The sequence below is a fragment of the Hydra vulgaris genome, chromosome 08, assembly GCF_038396675.1.
Source record: "Hydra vulgaris chromosome 08, alternate assembly HydraT2T_AEP".
In the NCBI taxonomy this organism is placed as follows: Eukaryota; Metazoa; Cnidaria; class Hydrozoa; order Anthoathecata; family Hydridae; genus Hydra; species Hydra vulgaris.
This window is the reverse complement of record NC_088927.1, coordinates 29,163,017-29,175,000: the sequence shown is the minus strand read 5'-3', so window position 1 is coordinate 29,175,000 and position 11,984 is coordinate 29,163,017. Positions and strand designations below refer to the sequence as shown.

The window sequence follows — 11,984 nt, the reverse complement described above, 5'->3', positions numbered from 1 at the left end:
TTTCCTGTTATAAAAATTATCTCCTGTAATAAAAATTATCTTCTGTAAAAAAAATCATCTTCTGTAATGATATCCCTGTAATTGATATTAGATTATAATTAAATCAGTATTAATTTAGCACCTGTAATAATTAGATTAAACCTTGTTAAAAGAAGATTAGCATCTGTTACAACAGATTAACACGATTGCACAAAAGTGTGTACATAAAAGTGTGAACTTGTGACAAAAAGATTATTACACGCTACTTTACATACTTCATGTATTACATACTTCACATACTTCATGTGTTATTTTTTATTATCAAATAATAACTGCTAAGGTGTCATTTATAAAGTGCTTGTTTTTCTAATTTATTCTAATTTATCACAAATAATACATAACAATAAGTAGATATTTTTAAATAAATAACGAGATATTTTTGAATAGAACAAAAAACCATTTAAAAAAAAAACCATGACCATCTTTATATGAAATTCTGTGACTTTTCTCTAATTTTTCCCTGACTTTTTAAAAATCAAATAATTTTCGCTGAGCTTTGTTGATTTTAATTGTTAGTCCTAAATATGTTTAAAAAAACAATATGCTATATAATGACATGACTTATAATGACTAAACAATATAATGAACATGCTATAAACGGACATGTTATAAATGCTATAAAAAACTTAGTTATTAGTTGGATTGCAAATTGGTATGGATCTTATTATTAAGAACGAGTATGAATGAACACTATGAATAGATTTCAGACAGTTTAACCTTAATAAATACTAACCAAAATTATGCAGCAGATTAAATACTTTTTTAAAAACTTGTTAGCTAACACATAAAAAAATTAACTGAAATACATATGTAAATATAAATTAGTATCAAATCATAAATATCTTTCAAAATAAAAACTTGAAATTATAATGTATAGCCTATTTAGTGAGGTCATGAAAATATAATGTATAGCCTATTTAGTAAGGTCATGTGTAAAGCAATTTTACAGTTAATTGTACAAAGCAAAATTTGTTCGAAACTACAATACAAAAATGAAAATTGATCTCACAAACATTGGCAAGTATATAAACTAGTTTGTACATAACCTTTCTATAATGCACAATTACAAAGGCCAACTTAGTTTTATGTTATCCATTAAATATAAAATATAAATTCTAATTAAAGTTTTTAAACCAAAAAGCCTTATTTGCATAAATATGAACATCATATTAAAATAAATATCAACATCATATTAAAATAAATATCAACATACAAATTATAAAAAGCAACATATGTCAAATTAGTTTTTTTCTCTTTTCCTCCAATAGCAACAATGCTCCCTTTCATTTTCTACTCTTTTTTCTTTTTTAAAACATTTGTTTTGCTGATTAAAGAAATGTTGTTTCCTTTTGGGCTTGTTCCACACAAACTACAAACTATTTATCCAGCATCACTGAGGTTTTTGTAAGGAGACCCATATGAGATTTGAGATCTTTAATTTCAGACAAAATGATAGCTTTCTGGCATTTTTTATTTTTAAATCTTTGACTTCTCTTTGACTTCTCTTCTTCAAGGATGAGTTAGTATTTTTGATGTGCAGACTTGAAGGCAACTTTCATTTCCAATGTAATCTGGACAGTGTGAGGATTGAAGTGGTCGGTGAGCATGAAATCTTGCCTAAGGCGCCACCCAACAATACCACCCGTTGATCCATGTTAGACTGTCCATAGTATTCTGTTGAGTCATAAACAATCTTAAAAATAATTTACTTTAATATTTAATTATTAAACAATTTTTAAAAGCTTTATGTTAATATAATACAAGGAGTTCTAATTTTGATATAAAGCCATTATCTATTGACGACATTCAAAAGATATATTATCTGCATGTGATTTAGATCCGTTATTTGGGTTATAGTGTTTTTTTTTGTCTATCATGTAAAAAAATATCAAGTCTTTTCTTCAAGTTTTTAATTTTTATTAATTTTTTCTCACAAACTTGACCAATTATGTTCTAGTAATTAATGAATTTAATTTTTTAGCTTAATTTACAAACTTTTAGTTTATTTTTTTATACCTGTCCATGACAAAGAGTCATAACCAATTTAGTGACAGATGCCAACTCAAGATAATTTGTTATGTTGATGTCTTTGAAGTAAAAATCACCCAGGCATTTATTCCTTCAATCAAAGCCAATGAAAAACTCCTGATTCATTTCAAATTCTGTTGGTCTACTTTGAGTACTGGTCGATGACTTTGTCATAAGAAGGAGTTCTTCTGACAAAGTCATCGACCGAAAGAGTTAATATACCAAGTGAGATAAGATGATGCAGCAAAGTTTCTGTTTGACTCCTTTTTGCTTCATATGTGCTCTGAGAAAATAATTTGGTAGAAAACAAGTAACTAAGTTAAAAACCAAAGAGCAGACATCTTTTAAATAACCACAGAGCTGAGCTGACATCTTTTAAATAACTTATTAACAACTGAAATCAAAATTTGTATGTGTTGAATTTTAAACTTTTTATTATCCTTTAAAATAACTGTATCTGAACTAATTAAATTGATTAACTGAATTAATTGTTCTTTAAGTAATGCTATGAAATGGCACTCAACTCATGGGTGACACTTTATATAACTTTATTTGGTCCCATTTGAAAAGATTATGCAATTTGATTGTCAGGAAAAATAGTTAGGAATAAATTAATTATTTTTCTTGGTTAAGTACCAACCCTGTATGTAATGGCAGCTGGGGTAGCGGTGGGTGATGTGTGGTTAAGTGTACTTGCCCTTAAAAAAAGACCTAATTACATTTTTTTTTTCAAATTTTTTTCAAATTACAAATTTAGATTAAACTAATTTTTTTTTTACTAAACTTAAAGTTCTTTTCACTAACTTTAAAAATTAGTAAAAAACGTTTAAACTTAACAATAAAAACATAAGTTATAATGGGTTGGGTAAAAATGTTGTGAATTTTTGGTGCCAAATAAACGGGCAATAAAGTTTATTTGGCACCTCATAATAATTTCATGCATGAAAAAAAAAAAATCATTTTTTGGACATTTTATTTTTTAACTTTAAATAGTAAATTTATATTGTGTAGAACATATTCAGGTCAGTGCAAATTTTTTTTTTGAAATCAAAATATTCTGTTGTTATAGCTGTTTGAAGAAGAAGAAAAAAGTGAAAATCTTAAAATTGTACCAATACTGTTTTTTAACAACAACTTTGAATACAATAAAAACTGCTCCATGAATTTAAAAAGTTTTTCCTGCTCTGATCTGGAAATGATATTGAGTTTGTGAATTATTTAAATAAAAGTAAAAATTGAAGTTTAAACATATAATTTGTGTATGATTGTTTGGACCTAAAAAAAACTAAATTACGTGAAAATATATTTCTTTGATTAAAAATAAAGTGACTGAAAAAAAAATGCCACAGGAGGTCGCAAACAAACTCAATTGTTTCATATAATATACACTTTCTATTTTTATGTATAAAAATTCCACAGTATGGTTATCCCTGGAAATTGAGTGATTCAAATTCAAACTTAAATTGTTCATGCGTGTTAATATTTGAGGTTGCACGATTATGAAATCACTTTCTCCAGACGATCCAAGAATACCAACAAATTTTTTAAAAGTATATATACTTTTCAATTTATACTTGAGAGTTTATTTGAAAAATTTAAAAAAAGTGGGGGCATGACTTTTGGCGCCCTCTTCTCCCCCACTGTTGCCCCATTCCCCGGGTCAGAGTGCACACACGTAAAATTTAACTTCAGAATCAGATTTTTTGAACTAAAAAATTATTATAATAGAATTTTTACAAGATTTCATGAATATTTAATGGAGTTTTGAATTTTTCCGAAAAATAACATTCTGGGCACACTGTGCACATGCTTGGTTAGGTTTATTAATAATTTATAAATGTTTAATTTTAAGAATAGAATTCAAGGGAAGGTTTTAATGATAACACACATATTTGCTATGTTCAACTTGTTTAGACTATCTTCAAATTAGGTCAAACATAGCAAATATTGTGCATTTTGTTTGACTTATTATGACTAAAATGGAGATTATTTCTTGAAAATAAAATGTCTTGTAACAAAATTGCATTATCTGCCCATCTTATTTTGAATATAAGCAGGTTGATAAAAAGTTATGATAAATATACTAAAATAAGAATATAAGAAACTTGAGAAAATTGAAAATTATAAATTTTTAGAAAATATTTCACCTAAAAATGAATTTAGCGTTTGAAAATTTTAAGTGACAATACTTTGGCAGTGTAATGTATTATTTTGAAATTATTTAAATAAATTCATTTGCAAAAAACAAAATAAAAAAACTTGTTAACCATACAAAGATTTGTATAGCTGATATTCATGTGCTTTTGCTGGTAAACAAGAAACTAACTTTCAAAATTAACTGTTTAGGATTTTTATTTGGTACCTATAGTTGTGTTTGAGGGCAGGATATTAAAAAAAAAGCGTAAGTAATCACAAACTATAAAAAGAATTATCTTTAGTTTGAAACATCATTTAGGTTTAAATATTAATTTTCCTATTAATGTTTACTGTTTAAAGTTGTGTTAGGCTATTTTTTAAGTTGTACTAGGCTTTTCTTAATGCGTTTTTTAAAGTTCACACAGTTTTTCGAGAAAGATCTGCAAACAAACTAGAACTGTTAAGATTTTCTTATCTTTTAAAGAGAATCGTTGTTCTTAGTTTAAATTTACAACAAATAACAATATTTTTAATATATAGACATTTGTTTGTAGTTAGCTGTTTTTTTTCCTAATTTTTAAATCTGTTTAGATTTTAGATTTTAGAAGAAGTTAGTATTAAAATAACTGTTAAAAATTTAAGTAAAGTTTTCAAATTTAAATTCAAAATTCAGTTTTATCTTTAGTCTTTTTTAAAACATATAAAGCAATAAAAAAAAACAAAAAAAAAACAATTGGAAAGAGCTGAATCCCTTTTAGTTAGTTTTTAGTTTTTTTTAGAACATTTGAAGCAAGCTTATTTTTATTTTTCAAAATAATTAGAAGGAGCTGAAGCCTTTTTAGTTTGTTCAATTTATTTTATACTTTAATGATTCTTTTTTGTTTTGCTTAAAAGTAGAAGGGTTAATAAGAATAAAATTTATTAGACAGGCACACTGACAGCTTTTTGAGTATGTTTTATCATTCATTATAGTAATAGCAATATAGATGCTGTAGTAAATTAAATCACAAAACACATATATGATTATATATATAATCAAAATTATATTCAAAAAATTAGAGTTAAATAAATTTCAAAAAATTTATAATAAAAATCTATTAATTCTTGCTTTAAAAAAGTTCAAAGACTGTGCATTCACCACATGAATTGGTAATGCATTCCATTCACTCGCAATACGGTTACAAAAAAATGCTTGTCGAGACAAAGAATGCTTGACATTTTCTTTTTTAATTCTTAGATTATGACCTCTAACTGCTGATACTGGTCCATTTTGCTTGTAATGACTGTGCAAATTGTTGTGGTTTAACCATGTAATATGATCATTATTGTTCAATAATTTGATTTACTAATACAATAATACAGTTAATAAACTGATTTCTTCACAGCTTTTTTCACATTCTTATTTGTCACTTTGGATTCATTTAATAATTTGATATTTTTATGACTTACTGCTATTAGACAACTTTAGAGTATTTTTTTAAGACACATTAGTCGCCTAACTTCAGCTGGTATACGTTGATCCTTTATAATACTTTACTATTTTGTTTGGGCAAAATAAATTGCTGAAACATGCTGTCATATTTTTCTTAAAAGATTTCATAACACTCATTTGATGATTTTTCTGCAAACTCCTTATCCCAATCAAAACGTTCTAGTGCTGCATTCATTCTTGTATTATCACATTTCCTGTAGGCATATGACTTGTTGCGATAGATTTCTCTTATAATGGTGCTGTTTGTGATGACACTCATTGATATTGAACAGCATTGTTCTTATCGCTTGATCCTAGTGGTGGTACTATTTCCATGTCTATCACTCTTTCACTGTTGTATGTTATTACAAGATCTAGTATGTTTTTTTTTTCCATCCTTAATCTGAAAAGTTGGTTTAGACACGCACTGGTAGAGATAATTTTTGTTTAAATTGTAGTCAAAGTTTAAGCTCTGTTGACAGTTACCTTTCACACTAATGCACAAATTGCCAGGTCATTCAATGTTGGGGTGTTTTAAATCTCCAGCTATAAACATATCAGTGAACTTTTTGTTATCCACTAGATTTTTGGCTTCTTTTATTATTTGGCTTAATTCTGCGTTTAATTCAGGTGAGCTATTTGGTGGTCTGTAAAAACACTCCAGCAGTATGCGGTCCTAAATTGAGAGCTTGGCACTGCACCACACTTGTTCAGCAGTTTTTATGCATGTAATAATGTAACAGTCACCTGTGAATATAATAGATTCTTTTACATAGATTGCAGTTCCTCCACCAATACCTATTGTTCTGTTGTTTTTTTTTGTAGCATATATAACCGTCTATATTTATTATTGATGACTTGTTAAACCATGTCTCGGTTATTATAATTATGTCTGGATTGTCCACCTGTATTCCAGCTTCAAGTTGGTGTCTTCTGTTGTTCAGGGAAGTGGCGTTGGTATAACAGAATTTTAAACATGATATCAGTGAATGGAATGGCTTATGTTGTGATTGTTATGCATTTGTGATTTTTTGACTTGCTCCAGCTGTTGCAGATGAAGTGTTTGCATTTGGTAGAGTTGCTAATGTTGATTAGCCGTCTGTTAAAACTGTTGTCACTCCTGTACCTACAGTTGATACTTTAATCATAGCTACTGCTCCATTTCGGATGATGTACAAAGTTGAATTGTTGATTCGTGCAACATTTAGGCGGTTTCACTCATCCACTACTTGTTTTCGTACAATTTGTTGAGCATCTGTCAAATCAGGTTTAATATATACTGTACGTTGGTAATGAACACTGTTTTTCAGTTTTTTTGCTGCTTTCAATACTATTGCTTGGTATTTTGTGCTCTTTAATTCAATAACACAGGTCAACAAAAAAAAAGTTTTCTTCTGGTGCCGAGCAAACAATTTGTTTTTTGTATAGCATTTCTCATTTTGATTTCAAATTTGCAACTCTTTTTTTACCATCACGCCAAGTTGTAAAGATATTTAGGTTCAAATCTAAAGAATTTAGGGTAAAGTCCCTAATATTGTCGAAAAAAAAGTTATCCAAAAGTATGTCAACCTGGGTCTCAAAAGAAGCGTATTTTCATAGAGACTTTAAAAATGTTATTTATTTGTAATAAAAATAAGTATTTTTTGAACTATTGCTAAATAATACAAAAAATATTTATTCTGTCGAAATTTTTTTATGAGTCTTTAGCATTTTTTCACATAATTTTTTTGTCAATAAATTTTAAGTAAAAGTATTTATGTTTTCTAAAATCTCTATGGAAATACACTTCTTTTGAGACCCAGGTTTACATACTTTTGAATAACTTTTTTTTGGACAATATTAGGGACTTTACCCTAAATACTTAAGATTTGAACCTAAATATCTTTACAACTTGACGTGATGGTAAAAAAAGAGTTGCATATTTGAAATCAAAATGAGAAATGCTATACAAAAAACAAATTGTTTGCTCGGCACCAGAAAATTTTTTTTTTTGTTGACCTGTGTAATCATTGAACTTGGTTTATTCACTGATTTTAATCTATGAATTTTTGTGATCTTGCTATTGTTAAGGTTCAAACAGACAAACACTCTTTTTAGTTCCTTCTTGTCATCATTTTTTTGGTCTATTTCCATTGTTTTGGTTGATTCTGGAATTCCAAAAACAATTACATTCCTTTCTTTCTTTGTTTTTTCCTGTGTCTCTTTACTAATTGCATTTAAAATGTTGGTTTCATCTACATTGATGGATCGAGCTGCATCTGATGCAACTGCTGAGAATAACTTTTTATTTGTTTGAGCTAGGTTGGTTTCAAGCTTGTCTAGTTAATCAACCAGTTTAGCATTTTCATTTCATGTTGTCTTGAGACAGTGCCGCTCTCTGTGTTTTCATCTCCTCAAGTTCCTTGGTTATCTCAGCTTTTAAATCATCAACATCTTTTTTCAATTCTAGATTTCTGACCATGTTGGTCCTTGATAGGAGGGCTATCACCCTTAATAACAGTGAATTACCTCCTGTCTGTGAAAAATATATTGTAATTATTATTAGTTGTAACCTTATTAGCACAAATATGAGAAGTTTAGATGTGTTTTTTTCTGTTATATATTATGCTGTTCATTGTTCAAATTGTTTAATTAGTAGTATTAATTAATAAACATTTACTTTTTCTTGGTTTACTTCTGTCTGTTTAGATTCTTAAGACCTAAGCAACTAGCTAAGCAAGTTTTATTTAAAAGAGCTGAAGTTCTTTTAAGTTACTGTTTGTTATTTTTTGTTATTAGAAAAATTAATAAGAATATAATTATTTAGACAGTCAAACTAATACTTGAATTGAAAAAATTTAATTTTAAGTTTAAATTTCATTTAAGTAATTAACATGAAAAACTAAATAAAATAAAACTATTATTTGTTGACATACATAAATGTGTATATATTTCAATATATTTTATATTTCTCTGAATCTATATGTATATTTTCTCTAAGAAAAAATAATAAGGAATAGAAAAAACAAATAATTTTAAAAGTATGTGAATATATATATGCTTAAAAACATTAAGTTTGTTTTGAAATTGCTTAATCTTTTTTATTACTTTAGATTAAAATATACTAGCTGACATTGCTTTATTTCTTTTAGCAAAGATTGTGCATTGTAGTCTGCATTCTTTGTTAAATTAAAAATAATTGATGTTATTAAATATTGTTTTATATTTTTACTTAACACCTAAGTTCATTTCATAATAAGATTGTAATTATTTTTTTGTCATACTAATTTGTAACTTATATATACAGTTATCTATACAAACTTATGAAAAGACTTCAACAAATCTTAAACCATAATTTTTCAATTTAAATAATTTAAAATCTTTATTTAATAACTTTTTTTCAGTATTGACCTTGAAGGTTAACCAGTTGTCAAACTAATGAGTTAAATTGTAGAGGTTTATATATATCATAGTGACCACTCAAATTTGAAAATGAAACTCCATGACTTTTCCATGATTTTTTAATAACTTTTCATAAGTTTCCATAATAACTATCTAGGTCAAATATTCAGTGCTTGCCAGGCTCTCAGCCATTGTCATTAAAAAACATTCAGACCAAAATTTATTTGCTAGAAAGTTCCGAAATCAAGTCTGAAAAATTATTTCATATTTTAACTGAAAAAATTGCACAAACATAACTTTAAATATAAAGGATTAACATCTTTATAAAACTAAGTAGTGACAAGTGTAGCTTAGCAATGACAAGAGCACTATGTGTTTTACCTTATCTCTAAATAAGAATTGTGCATATTAAGAAAAAAAACTCTTAATATTTTGCAAGAATAAACATATATTTTTTCCAAAAATATGTTCAAAACTTTACAAAAATCTGTCTCTAATTTTACAATGACACTGTCGAGCTGTTCATTAAGAGTTTGCTTTTCTTTGACTTTTGCCTAATAGCCAACAAATCCAACAAAAAAGAATCAGTAACAAAAAAGAATCAGAATTAATCAATAAATCCTAAGAACCAGATTTTTTTGCTTGAATGCAAAAACGTTTAATTTCTTTATTTAAGGTAACAATACACATTAAATACCTTTCTTTCTCTTTCTCACATGATTAATTTCTTCAATGAGAAAGATGAGCTTTCTTTTTTCTACTTTTCTAGTAGAAATATTTTTCCTTTTATTTTCATCCAAATAGTGAGCATTTATCAAGAATAAGCTAACTTGCAACTTTTTGTTAATTCATTAGTGATTGTTAAGTGGTGAACATTCTGGTTTGTTGCGTTTACATGGCTCTGACAAATCAAGTTTTTTGCATGTTCTTGAAAAAAAGCTCTTTGTCTGCACCAAAACCTTGCTCAACAGCACAGTGATTATGAGATAAAGTGAAAACTAGGATATAGACTTTCCTTAATAAATCAAAATACTTGTTCCCATTTAAATAAGGAATTAAAAACTTGTCAAATTAAATTAGCTCTTTCTTATTTACTGTTACAACAGATTTTGTCTTCAAACTGATCTATGGCATAATCAACTGTTTGGGCAGATATCAACTTGGATCTATACAACTTATTAATCAGCTGGCCGAAATGAGCGAATTCAAATTCTTTTTTGTTAACCATATTATTTGGGGATAGACATGCTGCATTTTGCACTACCATGTACTTTAAAAGACTCCTCTCTTGCATTTTTTCAATAAATATGACCAGCATAGTAATACAATCTTCTTTAAATCTGTGTTTACCAGCAAATACTCTTTCAAATGCCGTGCAATACCCCTAAAGAATTCCTTTTATGCTTGAGAAGCCTTTATAATGACTTACCAATACACCTTAGATCTTAAATTTGAGCCTTTTACTTTAGCTAAGTAAAAATAATGACTAATATTAAAACTAAGATATATATAACAAATCAGATAATTTTCTAATAAATAATAGTTATTATTTTTTAGAAAATTATCCGATTTGCTATATATATATATATATATATATATATATATATATATATATATATATATATATATATATATATATATATATATATATATAGTTCTATAGTTTGTTGCATTTGGGAATCACGGAAGGAAAAAAATGATTCTTACGCCAACACATACGTCACTTTTAATTACTTTTGACTTTTGTCCAACATTTGCGTGTTGGACAAAAGTAAAAACCATTAATTTAATTACAAATTAATTGTTTTTTAAAAAAACCACAAAAACGCAAATTTAATTGAATGTTTTTAAAAACATTCTGAATGTTTTTAACAATATAAACAATGTTTTTATTTTTATTTTTTTTAATAAAATGTTTTTAATTTTAATTTTTTAAAAAAAAGTTTTTATTTTTATTTTTTTTACTGTAAATCATGCGCGGAGTGTTGCTACATCGACTATCTTATAGCCTGACTTGCAAGGGAGTGCTGCTACATCGACTGACAAGTACCCTAACTCGCAAGGGAGTGCTGTTACACCGACTGACAAGTAGCCTGACTCGCAACGGAGTGCTGCTACATCTACTATCTTTTAGCCTGACCTGCAAGGGAGTGCTGCTACATCTACTATCTTTTAGCCTGACCCGCAAGGGAGTGCTGCTCCATCGACTGAGGTTGGGTTGAACCACAAAAAGGCAAATTTGACCAGAATGTTTTAAAAACATTCTGGTCAAATTTGCGTTTTTGTGGTTTTTTTTAAAAACGATTTATTTGTAATTAAATTAATGGTTTTTACTTTCGTCCAACACGCAAATGTTGGACGAAAGTCATAAGTAATTAAAAGTGACGTATGTGTTGGCGTAAGAATCACTTTTTTCCTTCCGCTCTTCCCAAAGACAACAAACTATAGATCTATATATATATATATACATAAATATAATATAAAATATATAAAAATATAATATAAAATATATAAAAATATAGATAAAAATTTCTTTAGCCGGGTGAGACATAACAACTGGACCTGGTAAAAAAAATTGAGGAAAGTGTTTTTTTTAGAAACTTTGCAAAGGTGTACAGCTATTCGAAACATCACACATTTAACAATTGTTAAACTTTTTTTACTTTGTCTGATATGATTTACAACTTAATTTGATTCTTGTTCTGGTATTGTTTGCAGTTGGGAAGGTTAAAGATATTCAGCACAAACTGAACAGTTATCAATTACTATATCTGATCATACCTCAGCTAGAGTTTTTGCAGGCTAAGCAAACTATTTTTCTCACTAAATTAACAAACTTTTCCAAAATATGACATTGCATCAGCAAATTTTTCTGGGTCATTAATACAAGCTGCATAAACTGACAGTTTAAGCTTATGTCTGAAAGCCA

At 27.6% G+C, this 11,984-nt stretch overlaps 1 protein-coding gene across 1 annotated transcript in view; it reads right to left on the bottom strand.

The window, feature by feature from the left end:
- The window catches only part of LOC101237454 (chromosome transmission fidelity protein 18 homolog), an 86,620-nt gene that overhangs the window by 17,634 nt on the left and 57,002 nt on the right, over positions 1–11,984 (bottom strand). The window lies entirely within an intron of this gene.